This window comes from Rana temporaria, chromosome 1, assembly GCF_905171775.1.
Source record: "Rana temporaria chromosome 1, aRanTem1.1, whole genome shotgun sequence".
NCBI classification, from domain to species: domain Eukaryota; kingdom Metazoa; phylum Chordata; class Amphibia; order Anura; family Ranidae; genus Rana; species Rana temporaria.
In genome coordinates, this window is record NC_053489.1 from 632673890 (window position 1) to 632690975 (window position 17086).

The 17086-nt window shown below is 42.1% G+C and overlaps 1 protein-coding gene and 1 pseudogene across 2 annotated transcripts in view; both read right to left on the minus strand.

Moving 5' to 3' along the window:
• Positions 1 to 17086, minus strand: part of STK32B (serine/threonine kinase 32B) — a 363206-nt gene that overhangs the window by 186571 nt on the left and 159549 nt on the right. The gene's annotated exons all lie outside the window — the stretch shown is intronic.
• LOC120925205 lies at positions 7924 to 8058 on the minus strand (annotated as a pseudogene).

Consider the following 17086-nt stretch of genomic DNA (forward strand, 5'->3'; position numbering starts at 1 on the left):
ATACAAAATTAGATTTCAAGCTCTAACAAGCAGGGCCCTCTGATTTCTCCTGTATTGGATTGTTTTGTAACATGTACTGTCTACCCTCATGTTGTAAAGCACTGTGCAAAGTGATGGCAAGGGCGGACTGACAACTCATGGGGCCCCTGGGCAATAGGAGATTATGGGGCCCCCAGGCGATAGATTATGGGGCCACACAGTATACACACACATACATTATACATGCACAGTATACACACACAGACACACAATATACACACACAGTACACATACATACAGAATACACATAAACACACTGAAAAGGTACTGGAGAGGTAGGGCAGCTATAATCTTGGGATTTAAAAAAAAAATGAGGCTGGCAACTCTGTTGGGGCCCCCTAGTGCCATGGGGCCCTCGGGCAGTGCCAGAGTGCCCGAATGGTCATTCCACCCCTGACTGATGGCGCTATATAAATCCTGAATAATAATAATATGCAATATTTCATATTTACCTGATACATTTTTTAAATGTATAATTAAAGAAATAAAATATGTAAAAAAGAATAAATGTTTGCAAATTAACATATGAAGGCTGTTCACCTCTTTATGAAAATGCTAATTGCTTGGTAGCCATACAGATACCCTGACTTAGGCCGAGTTCACACTTGTACGACAAAGGCTCCAACATTAGGAGCTCATGTCGCATGACGTATGAAAATCAATGTTTCCCTATGAGAGCCGTCTCAACTGGTCCGACACAAGTCGGTTCGTCTTTGAAAAAGTTCCTGCACTACTTTGGTCCCATTGAATATCATTGAAATCGGATCAAAGTAGGATCTTTTGGCCAGATTCACATAGAAGTGCGGCGGCGTAATGTATCGTAGATACGTTACACCGCCGCAAGTTTTCATCGCAAGTGCCTGATTCACAAAGCACTTGCAATGAAAACCTACGCTGGCGGCCTCCGGCGTAAGCCCACGTAATTCAAAGGGGCGTGTGCCATTTAAATTAGGCACGCTCCCGTGCCAGACCTACTGCGCATGCTCCGTTTCGAAATTCCCGCCGTGCTTTGCGCAAAGTGACGTCATTTTTTCGAACGGCGACGTGCGTAGCGTACTTCCGAATTCCCGGACGTCTTACGCAAGAAGGAAAATTTTTCAAATTTCGACGCGGGAACGACGGCCATACTTTATACAGCACATACGTGTGCTGTGTAAAGTTAGGGCACCAAAAACGACGACTAACTTTGCGACGGGAAACTAGACTAGCAGCGACGTAGCGAACGCGAAAAACCGTCGTGGATCGCCGTAACTCCTAATTTTCATACCCGACGCTGGTTTACGACGCAAACTCCCCCCAGCGGCGGCCGCGGTACTGCATCCTAAGATCCGACAGTGTAAAACAATTACACCTGTCGGATCTTAGGGATATCTATGCGTAACTGATTCTATGAATCAGTCGCATAGATACTCTGAGGCCCCGTACACACGAGAGGATCGATCCGCTGGAATTGATCCGCGGACCGGTTTCAGCGGATAGATCCCCTGGTGTGTACGATCCAGCGGATTTTTTTCCGCTGATTTTTTTCCCCGGGGATGGATTTCCAGCAGATCAAAATTTCTTGACATGCTAAGAAATCGATCCGCTGGAATCCAGTCCAACGGATTGATCTGCTGGTCAGTACAGACTCACCGGATCAATCCGTCCGCATCCATCCCCCGCATGCATCGTAATGATTCGACGCATGCGTGGAAGTCCTTATATCACAGCGTCGCGCACGTCGCCGCGTCATCATCGCGGCGACGGCGCGACGCGTCACCGCGGACGGAATTCCGCGGGGATTTTGATCTCATGGTTAGTACAACCATGAGATCAAAATCCGCCAGAGGATTTATCCGCGGAAACGGACCCCCGGACCATTTCCGCGGATAAATCCTCTCGTGTGTACTAGGCCTGAGAGATACGACAGAGTATCAGGAGATACTCCGTTGTATCTCTTTTGTGAATCTGGGCCACAGTCCTAACCATCCGACTTTTGACATCCGACATGTGTTTTACAGCAGCAGTAAAAGGAATTTATCTCACACTGGGATTGTTTTGATTGGTCAAAGAACAAGTCAGACTATCACAAAGTCGGATCAAAGTAGTATCCTGTTCATGAAAGTCGGATGGATGTAGGAGTGATGTAGGACTGATTTTGCAGAGCAAAGTAGGATGAAAGTACTACTGTCGTGTAGTATCAGTGTGAACCCAGCCGTAAGCACCTACTGGGTTACTGCATTGTAACATGCATGCAGTCAGTGAAGTCAGAACATTTTATTTGCATACTTGTTCTAGGTTTCCTTTAACAAAAAGATTCCCAGAAATGGTTATAAATTGGTTTCTTTATTATTATTATTATTATTATTATTATTATTATTATTATTATTATTATTATTATTATTATTATTATTATATTATTTAACAGAACTTGCAACAGTTAGGTAAAAGATTATTATTATTTTTTTTTTCAAAATAATATATAAATTTAGAATTAACTAACCTCCAAAATTCAATCCACAGTAATCTTTAAGTATATGGCACACTGAGATTAGCTTTCTCCCCTTTACTCTGTAATTGTATTTCTCTAAGCTTCTTACACGCTTTATGTCAAATGACATACATAAATGTAGACTTCTTCAGAAAAATTAAAGATGATTATGCTCTATTTATATATAACTTCTCTTTTCATGTACAACGCAGACCTATGGATCCAATTACATGTTCTAGAACTGAAAAGAGTTCAGCGTAATGAGACAGGCAGCAGAGCCCACGTGGTTTGAGAATGAAAAGGAAATATATCCATTCATGAAGAACATAAGTTCTAAGACCCGGACCAATATGCAGGTAAAGAACCAGGCCCCTTTTTGCAATTCGGCACTGCGTCGATTTAACTGACAATTGCGCGGTCGTGCGGCGTGGCTCCCAAACAAAATTGGCGTCCTTTTTTTCCCACAAATAGAGCTTTCTTTTGGTGGTATTTGATCACCTCCGCTGTTTTGATTTTTTGCGCTATAAACAAAAATAGAGCGACAATTTTGCTGTAAAAAATATCCCACAAAAATATATAAGAAAACTTTTTTTTCCCTCAGTTTAGGCCGATACGTATTCTTCTACCTATTTTTGGTAAAAAAAATCGCAATAAGCGTTTATCGATTGGTTTGCGCAATGGCGGACACATCGGACAATTTTGACACATTTTTGGGACCATTGTCATTTTCACAGCAAAAAGTGCTATAAAAATGCACTGTTACTATGAAAATGACAATTGCAGTTTGGGAGTTAACCACTAGGGGGCGCTGAAGGGGTTAAGTGTGACCTCATATGTGTTTCTAACTGTAGTGACATCATTGATCGCCTTTCCCTATATCAGGGAACGGACGATCAGTGACATTGTCACTGTGAAGAACGGGGAAGGTGTGTTTACCCACACCTCTCCCCGTTCTTCAGCTCCTGTGACCGATCGCGGGACTCCGGCGGCGATCGGGTCCCGCGGGCGCGGTCACGGGCGCGCGACCCACGGCTGGGCATTTAACAATCACATACAGGTACGTGATTGTGCCCAGCCGTGCCATTCTGCCAACGTATATCGGCATTAGGCGGTCCTTAAGTGATTAAAGGGAATGCCTTTTCGGGCCAAAAATGTTCAGCAGGGGCAGATCTTGCATGAGAACGAGGTCCATTTATCTGCGAACCCCCCACTGTATGATTACAAAATGGTAAGTAAAAGCTACGAAAAAATAAAACAATTAAGAAAAAAAAAACTTCACCTTATGTCTTGACTTCCAGTAGGTTTGCTTAGGCAGGGGTGATGGCACTGCTCCTCAACGTGGGATCCTGAGAAAACTGAGGATTTTGAATCCTGTGAGAATACATTCCTGCACAGTGCTGGAGCATCTTCTGAAGGAAATTGGGATTTTCAGCTTTCCCAGGATCTCTTGGTGTGGCCCAGTGACATCATCTGTGCCTACAACAAGCAGGCATAAGCAAAGGGGTAAGGCAAGTATTTTTTAATTCTAGCTTTGATTTACCCACTTAAGCCCCGGACCATTTTGTAGCTAAAGGACCATGCCCCTTTTTGCGATTCGGCACTGCATCTTTTTAACTGACAAAGGGGTTAAGTGTTTCCTAGGGAGTGATTACTACTGTATGGGGGCGTGGCTTGGCATGTGACATCACTGATTGACGTTCCCTATGACAGGGAACAGACGATAAGTGACACTCACACTAGAACGGGGAAAGGTTTGTTTACACTTACCGCTCCCCGTTCTTCAGCTCTGTGACCCGATCGGGGGACACCGGCAGCGATCGGAGCGGTCACGGAGCTCAGGACAGGGTCGCGAGCGCGCCACCCACGGCTGGGCTCTTAAAGGGCAACGTACCTGTACATGCTTATGCCCAGCCGTGCTGCCCTGCCGACGTATATCAGTGTGAGGTGTTCCTTAAGTGGTTAAGCAAGTTTTTTTGTTTTTACACACAAAATTTAGACTGCCTTTCTAGTTGCAATCTACAATCAAGATCTGCAATGTTTTTCAAAATAAACTTATGATATAGGTTAATAAGCACCATAACTTATTTAACCACTTGCCTATTGGGCACTTTTACCCCCATCTTGCCCAGGCTAATTTTCAGCTTTCAGCGTTGTCACACTTTGAATGACAAATGAGCGGTCGTGCAACACTTTACCCATATTACATTTTTGTATTTTTTTTCCACACAAATAGAGCCTTCTTTTGATGGTATTTAATCATTGCTGGGTTTATTTTTATTTTTTGCTAAACAAAACAAAAAAAGACCGAAAATTTAGAGAGAAAAAAAGAAAACATTTTCATAGTTTGTGTTTTGTGCTGCAAACGGGTGATTTTTCTCCTTAATTGATGTGTGCTGATAAGGCTGCACTGATGGGCACTGATAGGCACTGATGGATGGCACTGATGAAGTGGCACTAATGGGTACTAATAGGTGACACTGAAGGGCACTGATCAGGCGTCACGGGTGGGCTCTGATGAGGCACTGAAGGGCACTGATAGGTAGCACTGATTGGCAGCACTGATAGGTGGCACTGATGGGCACTAATAGGCACTGATAGGCACTGGTAGGTGGCACTGATGGGCAATGATAGTCAGCACTGATAAAGAAGCAATGATGGGCAGCACTGCAGTGTTGTAATATGTAGGCCGATTTATGTGGAATTATATATATATATATATATATATATATATATATATATATATATATATATATATATATGTTGTATTATTGTGTTATGAGTCCAAAATTGACCAGGCCAGATTTCAAACCTGTAACTGCATCAAAAGAGAGGCTTGTCGATTGTCAGTGTGCAGGGGTCAAGGATGTATACTAGCTAGCTCCCTAGTACTAATTAGTGGCTCCGGCTGGGAGTGACAATTACCTGTCACTCTGAAAGACAGGATGTAGATCAAAGACGACCAATCAAATTGCTCAGCTATTCAGTGGATAGAGAATATAAACTTGGAGGTGAGCCTTGTCACTCAGAGAATATACCCCTATGTATTCTCTGCATGAATATATGTTGGTCTGGAAGTGATCAGAATATATACATTCTCTAAGATGAGACTTTGAATTACTCTGTTGGATTTTTGTATCATCTATGGAATTTAGACTTTGTTTGTTATTGGAAGTTAATTAAAATGCGTTCTCTGGAGAGCCTGTGTGTTGATGCGGAACAACCTAATTTATAGTCATCATACTAATAACATCTAAACATCAATTATCTAACCAGACTGGACACTACACTACATGCAGCACTGTGGGCGCTGTTGGGACTGCACTTATAACAAGGACACTGTTGATCAGTGCCCTGATTATCAGTGCCGATGTCTCTTTATGAGGAAAGAATAATCGATAACTGGCTTGTGTTTAAATCCATGATTAGCTGTCATTGGACACAGCTGATCATGTGATAAAGGGTCGCCGTGATTGGCCCTTTACCTAAGGTGACCAGATTTTTAAAATGAAATCCGGGACATATTTTTTCTTTACTAGTAATGGCAACAATCAGCGACTCTCTGCCCGTTGCCGCCCGCCTCACAGCCTGTCAAGTCTTACTCTTCGGGCCCCGGCTACTACTGGGTGGGGAGCGGAGAAAGATCAGGGAAGGCAAGAAGATAGGCAGGTGGCTGGCCAGGGTTTGAGACAAGGCAGAATAACATGCGAGCGAAGCTGAATGGGCATGCGCCCGAAACTGAAGAAATATTCCCTAAGCTCCGACCAGCACATGATCATCAGAAAGAGGCACAGATAATGGGAAAAATACAACCCCCCTATGCTAGTAGGCACGGCGGAGTGGGGGTGTGTAATTCTAATTTTTTTATTTTAATTCTGCACTGACTTTCTTCGAAATTGCCCCTGCCCCCTATTAAATCCAATCTGGGGACAAAACCAAGGACAGACTTGGTCCGGGGACAGTGTCCTCAATCAGGGGACTGTCCCCTGAAACTGGGGATGTCTGGTCACCCTACCTTTACCCCAATCTGTGATCAACTGAGTCTGAGTCAACTGAGTCTGAAGGGCAGGAAGTGGATAAATTATTATTATAATAGAAAATCAGAACAGCTGTTTTTCGAATTAATACATGATCAACCTGCTAGAACAGTGATGGCGAACCTTGGCATCCCAGATGTTTTGGAACTACATTTCCCATAATGCTCAACTACACTGCAGAGTGGATGAGCATCATGGGAACTTTAGTTCCAAAACATCTGGGGTGCCAAGGTTCACCATCACTGTGCTAGAGTGAAAGATAGCAGAAACCCTTTACAAAGCTGCTCCTAGGGTAGGCTTCCAGAAATGTGAAATTCAACTAATTTTAAATATCATTGTGAAAAGGAGAGCCAGTAAATATTGCAGAAATGTTCAAAAGCCACGTGCTTCATATTGCATATTAATTGAATTTTGAACAAAGGAATCTTTCATTATGGTTTTATCTGCTGACTCTGGAGTTCTACAGAGAATGGTGGATTCAGGAATACTAACCACTATCATTTCCTTTAAATTATATTTTAATGATATACTATAACAAATGCACAGGCAAGCAGCATTTTTACAGGTGCATTATGATGATGAGTGTACAACAGAAATATGATCAGCCTGGCACTGTTCAAAGCTATCTTTTGCCCAGTGGGAAATGTCTTTGTTCTGCAAAAATAGTGTTCATTAAAGAAGAATTCCACCTTGTATTTTTTTTTTTTTTGAATGATCATGTGTGGCACTGGATGCTCTTACACAATACAGTGGAACCTCGGATTGGGAGTAACGCGGTTAACGAGGGTTTCGCAATAAGAGCACTGTATTCGAAAAAATCCTAACTCCGAGTGTTGTCTCACAAAACAAGCAGGATTCAGGCCAAAGCAGTGTGCAGTACCACGTTTGGCCTGAGGTGGGGGGGCGCCAGAGCCGGGCAGAGACGAACGGCGCCGATCGGCGCTGTTCGGAAATGCTCGGAAAGACACAGAAATACTCAGTTTCCGAGCCCTTCCGAGGTTTTCTCGGGGTCAGCCGAGGTGTCCTCGGGGCCTTTTCGGCTGTTTCTGAGGCTTTCCGGCGACCCCCCACCTCTGGCTGCATGCGGTATTGCATGCCATTGAAGTCAATGCGGAACAAATTTGTTTTGTTTCCATTGACTTCAATGGGGAAACTCGCTTTGATATGCGAGTACTTTGGATTACAAGCTTTCTCCTGGAACGGATTTTGCTCATAAACCAAGGTTTAATGGTATAATAAAACAGAAAGAAGTCCTATGGCATCTTCTGTGACTTAATGTAAAAAGGACGCCAATTTTGTTTGGGAGCCACGTCGCACGACCGCGCAATTGTCAGTTAAAGCGACGCAGTGCCTCATCAGGAGGCTACTGCCATTACGCCAAAAAGGTTTTGCAAATGCCACCGCCATCCCTTTCCACCTCGCCATGTACTAGGGACGGTTAGCATAGTGCCATCTCTTGGCAACTGATAAGAACAGATACTACACTTGATCTTAGCCAAAAGGCATAGAAGCGTTCTAAAGAGACAGACACTGCAACTTTCCTCGATAGAACACTGCAAGTACACAGGATGGTTATATTGATCGCAGACCCTTCCATTCAAGAATCAGTCTTGCTAGGTCATAGTGGAACAAACTGTTTTTTTTCTTCAGAACAGAAAAGGTAGGAATCTGCTAAAAAGTTAAAGTCCTTGCTGTGTACATAGATCACCCAAGGGGATATTGTCTCACCAAAAGTGGAGTCACATTTTAAATATAACTAAAGATTGTAAGCATGTGTGTGCAATTTTGTCTTTTTGGAAGTTTCCATATGACAATGCCCAAAACAAGATTTATACTTGTTTTGTGTACATAAAAAAAATTAAGAAGTCCAAGCTAGATTCATAATTTTCTATAAACGTGTTACTTTCATTGAAATCCATTAATTGCTCAAGGGTGGTCATTATTCTTAAAATAAATCTGTAATTCCAGCTGTTCTTTACAACGAGACTAATTATCTTTTGTATCACCATGTACAAAGTTGTTGTGTGCATGCAGCTATGATGACATATTATTGGTTTATTTAGGACATGGGTAATTAATATCAATTAGCAAAATTGTTCAGTTATATTTCATGGCAGATACAACGGAACACTAGGGAAAAAAAATTGTTTGTTTTTCTTCATGGTAAAAGAAAATGTACTCGCACTACAGAGAAATAGTAATAGTATTAGGTCAATTTGTATTTAATCTTATTTCACTGACTTTGAGTATATACATATATATATATATATATATATATATATATATATATATATATATATATATATATATATTAGTGTATGTATATATATATATATATATATATATATATATATATATATATATATATATACACACACACACACACTATATTACCAAAAGTATTGGGACACCTACCTTAACACACACATGAACTTTACTGGCATCCCAGTCTTAGTCCATAGGGTTCAATATTGAGTTGGCCCACCCTTTGCAGCTATAACAGCTTCAACTCTTCTGGGAAAGACTGTCCACAAGGTTTAGGAGTGTGTTCTATGGGAATGTTTTTGACCGTTCTTCCAGAACACATTTGTTAGGTCAGGCATTGTTGAAGCTGTTATAGCTGCAAAGGGTGGGCCAACTCAATATTGAACCCTATGGACTAGGATGCCATTAAAGTTCATGTGCGTGTAAAGGCAGGCATCCTTTGGTAATATTATATATATATATATATATATATATATATATATATATATATATATATATATATATATATATATACACAGCCCTCAAAATTTCCACTCGCCTACTAGCATTTGGCGAGTGGATTTAAGCTGGGGGCGAGTGATGACAGGGCTACATGACCAATCTCCCTCCAATCTGTGCCTACACTTAGAGTCCCGATGAGATTGGTGGCCGAAGAGGAAAGGTGCATGCTCGGGAAAAGTAGTCTGGTGAGCCACGCACAGGCAGAGCAGTACACAGGTGCTCTCCTTACAATTCTCATTAAGCCATGGGACCTAACAGTATGACCTCTCTGAGCCTGCCCCCCTCCCCCGACCAATGTAGCTGGAGAGCAGAAAGTAATGAGTGAGGTGGAGGATTGCGAAAATTACCACTCCGGTGCAGCGCTCACTGAAAGTTGCCCTGACATGACAGCGGCAGCCTTCCAGTTTGTACAGTTTTCTTCTCCTTGTGCTCTATGTAAGTGTCCAACAGTTTAGCCTGAGCACTGTGAACAGACTGGTCTCAATGTGTGCTGTGCGCTGTCAGTGTGCGCTGTGCTATGGTGTCAATGGCTGTGCAGTTGTGTGGATCTCAGCGCTGGATTGTACTCCCTCCCGCTGTGCTGCAGCTCCTCTCCTCACTGCCAGCCTGAATAAAAGGGGGAAGTGGGGACATGCAAGCGTGGAGCTGCACACACAGGCTCCTGATGATGAGATAAATGGGAGAGAGAGAGAGAGAGAGAGAGAGAGAGAGAGAGAGAGGATGGATGGGAGTTGCAGAGGAGACAGCAAGAGAATGGGGAAGAGACCCAGTTCTAGTGCCCTGTCCCTCTGGTCTGACCCCATTGCCCTGTCCCTCTGGTCTGACCCCAGTGCCCTGTCCCTCTAGTCTGCCCCCAGTGCCCTGTCCCATTTTGTTAAAGTTGTTGTTGGTAATATTTAATTTTGTAACTTGATTCTGCATAAAACATTTAACAGTGTCATTCCATGAGATAATCTACGAGGGCGTGTTTACGGGTGCAATTAGGCGCAGGGCAGTGTATGAATTAGGTGGGGCAACTGGTGGCGAGTAACTCTTGAGGCCTGGCTAGTAGCTCAGGACTTGAAATTTTGAGCCCTGTATATATATATATATATATATATATATATATATATATATATATAGTACAGACCAAAAGTTTGGACACACCTTCTCATTCAAAGAGTTTTCTTTATTTTCATGACTATGAAAATTGTAGATTCACACTGAAGGCATCAAAACTATGAATTAACACATGTGGAATTATACATAACAAAAAAGTGTGAAACAACTGAAAATATATTTCATATTCTAGGTTCTTCAAAGTAGCCACCTTTTGCAGCAGACACATCTCTAGAACTGGTAAGAGGAGACTGTGTGAATCAGGCCTTCATGGTAGAATATCTGCTAGGAAACCACTGCTAAAGAAAGGCAACACGCAGAAGAGACTTGTTTGGGCTAAAGAACACAAGGAATGGACATTAGACCAGTGGAAATCTGTGCTTTGTTCTGATGAGTCCAAACTTGAGATCTTTGGTTCCAACCCCCGTGTCTTTGTGCGACGCAGAAAAGGTGAACGGATGAACTCTACATGCCTGGTTCCCACCGTGAAGCATGGAGGAGGAGGTGTGGTGGTGTGGGGGTGCTTTGCTGGTGACACTGTTGGGGATTTATTAAAAAATTGAAGGCATACTGAACCAGCATGGCTACCACAGCATCTTGCAGCGGCATGCTATTCCACCCGGTTTGCGTTTAGTTGGACCATCATTTATTTTTCAACCGGACAACGACCCCAAACACACCTCCAGGCTGTGTAAGGGCTATTTGACCAAGAAGAAGAGTGATGGGGTGCTGCGCCAGGTGACTACCTCTTGAGAATGCCAAGAGTGTGCCAAGCAGTAATCAAAGCAAAAGGTGGCTACTTTGAAGAACCTAGAATATGAAATATATTTTCTGTTGTTTCACACTTTTTTGTTATGTATAATTCCACATGTGTTCATTCATAGTTTTGATGCCTTCAGTGTGAATCTACAATTTTCATAGTCATGAAAATAAAGAAAACTCTTTGAATGAGAAGGTGTGTCCAAACTTTTCTAGAAATAGACATGTAGTGCCAAATGCAATAATGAGCCTGTATTTTAAAATCATGCTGGGCTTCCCAATAATCTAATAATGCTTTCTAAGATATTGTTTTCATCTAATAGTTATGATGTTTACATTCTTACAAATATAAGAGGCAGTTGTCTACCCCTTCTGCTTCATTTAGGTTCATTTATAGTAAACTTTCCCAGAAGGAAACACACCATTTTCTCTTCTGCTAGTTGCCTGGCTTTCGATCTAACCCTCTTCTTCAAAATTTTAAGTCACTAACCCAAAAAGGTATGTAGATAAAGACTACTGGAACATATATTGGTTTCCTGACAAACATAATTGTGTTAAAGCAGAGAATACTAGAGCCATATGTTCAGCATGCCAAATGGGAGATTTTATACTATTCTTCTTAACAGAACATCATTTGATAGAAAGATACTTGACACAGGACAGACATGGTATGAAGCTCCATTTGCTGGCTGCAATTATTTAATAGGAAATAGTAATAAACATTATTCCCTATTGACCCAATTAATTAGAATTACATTTTTTTTTTAATGTTTCTTTTTTTAGTATAGAATGTATAAAAGCCAAGATACAAAATTTGCTGTGGAATTATTGGCAAGCAGAAAATTTCTGTTGCGTACCTAGAGCAATGCTGCTGCAAGACTTCAATAAAAGTTCAAAGCATCATGCTTGTAAGAACCTCGAGGAATATTTATTCTTTTTGGATCACATGGATCACTTCCTGTCAGGTCTTGGTCTGACGGATCACTTCCTGTCAGGTCTTCCATGTGGATTTCCATAGGGTTTTGATATTGAGGCTTGGAACACACGGATCACTTCCTGTCAGGTCTTCCATGTAAATTTCCATAGGTTTTGATATTGAGGCTTGGAACACACGCTTATTTGCCATCTCCTATACCAGGAAGTACTGGATCCTGATTGTTGCACACAGGTGGATGGGATGCCACAATTCTTCTGATTGGAGGTATGAGGTTTATGATCATTATATATACACTGAGGCTTTAGTGGAGAGACACCCCAGATGATGTGTGAATAACACGAAACGCCGTCGGGTCGCCTCCACTGCCGCCTCATACTATAGAATATGCGAGTTTTATCCAGATACATGTGAGTGCACTTGTTATCTTTTTACAATAAATACCCAGTTTTATACCGGTTTACACTATGTGGCCCTTCTCTTTCCATTTTCTTTCAACTATTTAACCCCTTGCTGAGCTGCAAAGAATCCAAGGTTATCCATTTATGATCATACACTGATTGATTACTTCTAGCAAGTTTCTTGGTGATTGCTACTTTGTGTACCCTGTCTGGTACTTGAAGCTTGTTATGACTTGATTGACGTACGTCATTTCAGGTCCACCATCTTCGGTAAGCCTCCATTTACTACCACTGGTGGCGGTGATCACTCACTACACAATTTGTCTCGATGGGATTCTAATCAAGTTCCCTCATTTTGCACGTGGTGTCTACAGATATATGGACTTTGTGTTTACAACCATTGGACTTTATCTTTCACGAGAACTTTTTTATTGCATTTGTTACTTTATTTATGTTCCCATTGTTCCCATGAGGAACTACCATTATAGATATTAATTTGCCATAGCGCTACACAATTTTGTTTCTATTCTTTTTGCTCTGCCTAATTCTTCCAGAAAGTGAATATCCCTAGAATTAATGGGAAACCGTAAAGACAGAAAAATGGAAGCTGCCATTACAGACTTCTATTTATAGGTGCAGAAATTTTGACTGTGCCTTCACCGCCAAGGGAATCTCAGACCTGAGGTAAGCACATAGCAAGCTAAAGTGGTTGTAAACCTCTGAAATAAAAAATGTACAAAGCATAGCCTTCTATACTGTGTATGTGCCTCTATACAAAAAGAACTTAGCGTGATTTCTGTATCCTCTTCCATTACTCTGCTATCTCCAAGAGTCAGTGCTGACAGTCTATGCTGAAACCAGACAATCCTGGGAGACAGACCCACTCCTCCTCCCTCTTCAGCACACAGCAAGTAATTGAAAGTCTGAGACTGTGTAGAGAGGGTGTGCCCATTACCTTCTCTCAGGTCTCAGATTACACTCAGTCCCCTACCCTATGCTGTGCAGTGTGTGATGTCATATTCTTTCCCCTCGCCTTCTGGAGGTGAGAAATGCTGTCTAGATTCTGTACTTTGAACAGTTGTAGAGGAGAGAGCGCTGCAGATAAACAATAACAACTTATGTACTAATTTTTGGTTCATCTCTTTATATCACCTAAAGCTAGCCACTTTAGTGGGTATATGTAAGGGTTTACAACCACTTTAAATTTAAAAAGTCTTGTTTCAGAATGGCAATGCACTAGATAGTGAAGTCAGGATTAGAATGTCAGCCATATGACTTGCACCTTTGAAAATAAGTGATCAGAAACAGCTACCATATTTCTGTTCTTGCAGGTTTACAATAAAGAGGTTCTCAAGAAAAATATTATTTTAATTTTCAGGGGGGGGGGGGGGTTCAGTGAATTACAGCCATTAGCTTATATACTTACATTATTAGAATTATTGGTAGTATCCCGCTTCCCCAACTACCAGTCCATCCCAGCTTGGCTGATTTCAGATAGGGGGCAACATTACAGAGCCTCTGGTGCTTCCATGTGAGTAAATGAGCTGTGCAATGTAAATAACAGAACTGAACTACTTTACTTTACAGAGATATGCCAGTAAATTTGTCTTTTATATGCATAGATTCATAAAGGTTCATCAATTTAGGGAGTTTATATAAATCTCTGCAAGACCTAGTGCTATTTACTTCCAATGAGGAAAAATTACTTATTCGTGCCATTGGCTGAATCAAGTAGAGATACCTACATGTCTGTTGGGAACTAACCCCATCTTTGACCAGGGACCCTTCATCTAAGGCTGGCCATACATTACACAATTTTCTTATTTCATTTCCTTTATGCCGCGTACACACGATCAGTCCATCCGATGAAAAAGGACCGATGGACTGTTTTCATCGGTTAACCGATGAAGCTGACTGATGGTCCTACGCTTCTACACACCATCGGTTAAAAAACCGATCGTGTCAGAACGCGGTGAACGCGACGTGCTGAAAAAAATGAAGTTCAATGCTTCCAAGCATGCGTCGACTTGATTCTGAGCATGCATGGATTTTTAACCGATGGTGGTGTCTACTAACGATCGGTTTTGTTCTATCGGTTAGGAATCCATTGGTTACATTTAAAACAAGTTGTCTTTTTTTTAACCGATTGTTAAATAACCGATGGCGCCCACACACGATCGGTTTTGATTCTGAGCATTTGTGGGTTTTTAACCGATGGACGTGCCTACAAGCGATCGTTTTTTTTCTATCGGTTAGGTATCCATCGGTTACATTTAAAACAAGATTGCTTTTTTTTAACCTATGAATAAATAACCGATGGGGCCCACACACGATCGGTTTGGTCCGATGAAATCGGTCCATCAGACCATTCTCATCGGTTTAACCAATCGTGTGTACGCGGCATCAGAGTTATGTTCAACTATGCAGTACATGGGCCATGCAAATTGAAAGTGTTATGTCGCGTACACACGATCTGTCAAACCGATGAGAACGGTCTGATGGACCGTTTTCATCGGACCAAACCGATCGTGTGTGGACCCCATCGGTTATTTATTCATAGGTTAAAAAAAAGCAATCTTGTTTTAAATGTAACCGATGGATACCTAACCGATAGAAAAAAAACGATCGCTTGTAGGCACGTCCATCGGTTAAAAACCCACACATGCTCAGAATCAAGTCGACGCATGCTTGGAAGCATTGAACTTCGTTTTTTTCAGCACGTCGTAGTGTTTTACGTCACTGCGTTCTGACACGATCGTTTTTTTAACTGATGGTGTGTAGGCACGACTGACCATCAGTCAGCCTCATCGGTTAACCGATGAAAACGGTCCATCAGACCGTTTTCATCGGATGGACCGATCGTGTGTACAGGGCATTAAGGTTTGACCCCATATTACAAGGTAAGTCCAAAGGAAAACTGTACAGAAAAACTGTATAATGTATGGGCAGCCTAAACCTGGCAACCAATTGGCAAATAACTCCCTGTAAGAAACAAGTGGATAGATGAACCACCATGGTGCTGGGGCCACCATAATGATCAGCCAGCGATGAAAGTGAACATGTACTATTTCCTTTGTTCTTCCACATGGCAAAGGAGAGAGTCAGAAAATAGAGATTTCCAAACTAATTTGATGCAGATAAACCCTTGTAAAGATTTTGCATATACCCAGGATTAATAATTTACCAGCACTTAGAGCTAAAAGGAGGTTTTAAACAGCCTCAGAGGATCCTGGATTATTGTCTCACTTTTGGTAATAAGCCTGGTTACCGGCTGGCTTTTGGGAGGTTTGATGAATCAGCTGCCAAAGTATAACTGCTTTTCTGTTACTTCTGTTGATGGTACTGTGCTTTTTGTTTTGACTATCTAATTTACTAAATTTGATTTGGATACATTAGCGGCAGCGCAGGATGCTGATTCTCAGCTACTCTAATGAGTTAGATTTTTTACATCACTTTCAGGATTGAATTAGGTTTTGAAAAGGGAAATGCATGCTTGTGAAACAAATGGAGGACAGCTGTACCTGTCTTATATTGAATCTACTGAGTATATAAACATTGCCGGGAATGCAATTGTTCCTAGGAAGGAGAGGTGGATGAGACTTTTATGTTTTTGACTGGAGCCTCTGGGGCACACAGTGAGTTCTGTATGATGCATAATATTATAGGACTGGGGGTGAAGGTGGGGGGGGGCAAGGCAAGCATAGGGCACTAGGGCAAGGGTCTGCCATGCTCACATCTGTAGCTGTGCTGACTCTCTCTGTGTTTGGACGAGTCGGCTCCACAGCTGTTGCAAGATCAGTGTCACGGAGCTTACAGAGCTCTTTACTGCCACCTCTGGCCGCTTATTGTAAGTGCGCCCTCGTGTTTGCTTTGCTGCCTTTAATGTATTTTCAAAGGGACATGTGGAAACAGGACTTGGGAGAAGGAAGACCATCGTGACCTTACAAGTGGGGGCTGTGAGTACAAGTGAAGGGAGGAGGCTGTTTGTGTACAGGGGGGGACTGACATATATACAGATGAGGGGGGCAGCTGAGTGCATACAGGTATGATCAGTAAAGGGGGGGGGTGCCAGATATAGGAAAGATCATATCTGTCCTGTCCTGTGTACAGCTATATACACCCATCTTCCTTCCTGTATTCCTCCATCATCACTGACTGCCGATATACATCATCTGTCCTGTATATAGAGCTGTATATACCCACCTTTCTTTCCTCTATATACCAATACCATCCACCCCTTCTATATACACATACTGTACACCCTCTGTATTGTACATTTGATCAGCACAGTGAGGCTGCATATCATGGGTACATGCCTGCGCTTTATGGGATAATGACTAAGCCCCTCCCCTCCCCTTCATGACATTGTCAAAGAAGCGGAGCATAGGTGATCGTAAAACTATGCCCCCCCCCCTGGAAAAAGTTCTGCGGACGCCCATGCTCAGGGGTGTATTTGAAGATCACACTGTTCTAAACACACATGCAGAGTGATGCCAATTCTAACCATTCAGCTATTTAACCACTAACTATCAAATACCGAATGCTGGGTACACAGGGGTTGTTTTTTTTTATACAACCCAGAGGG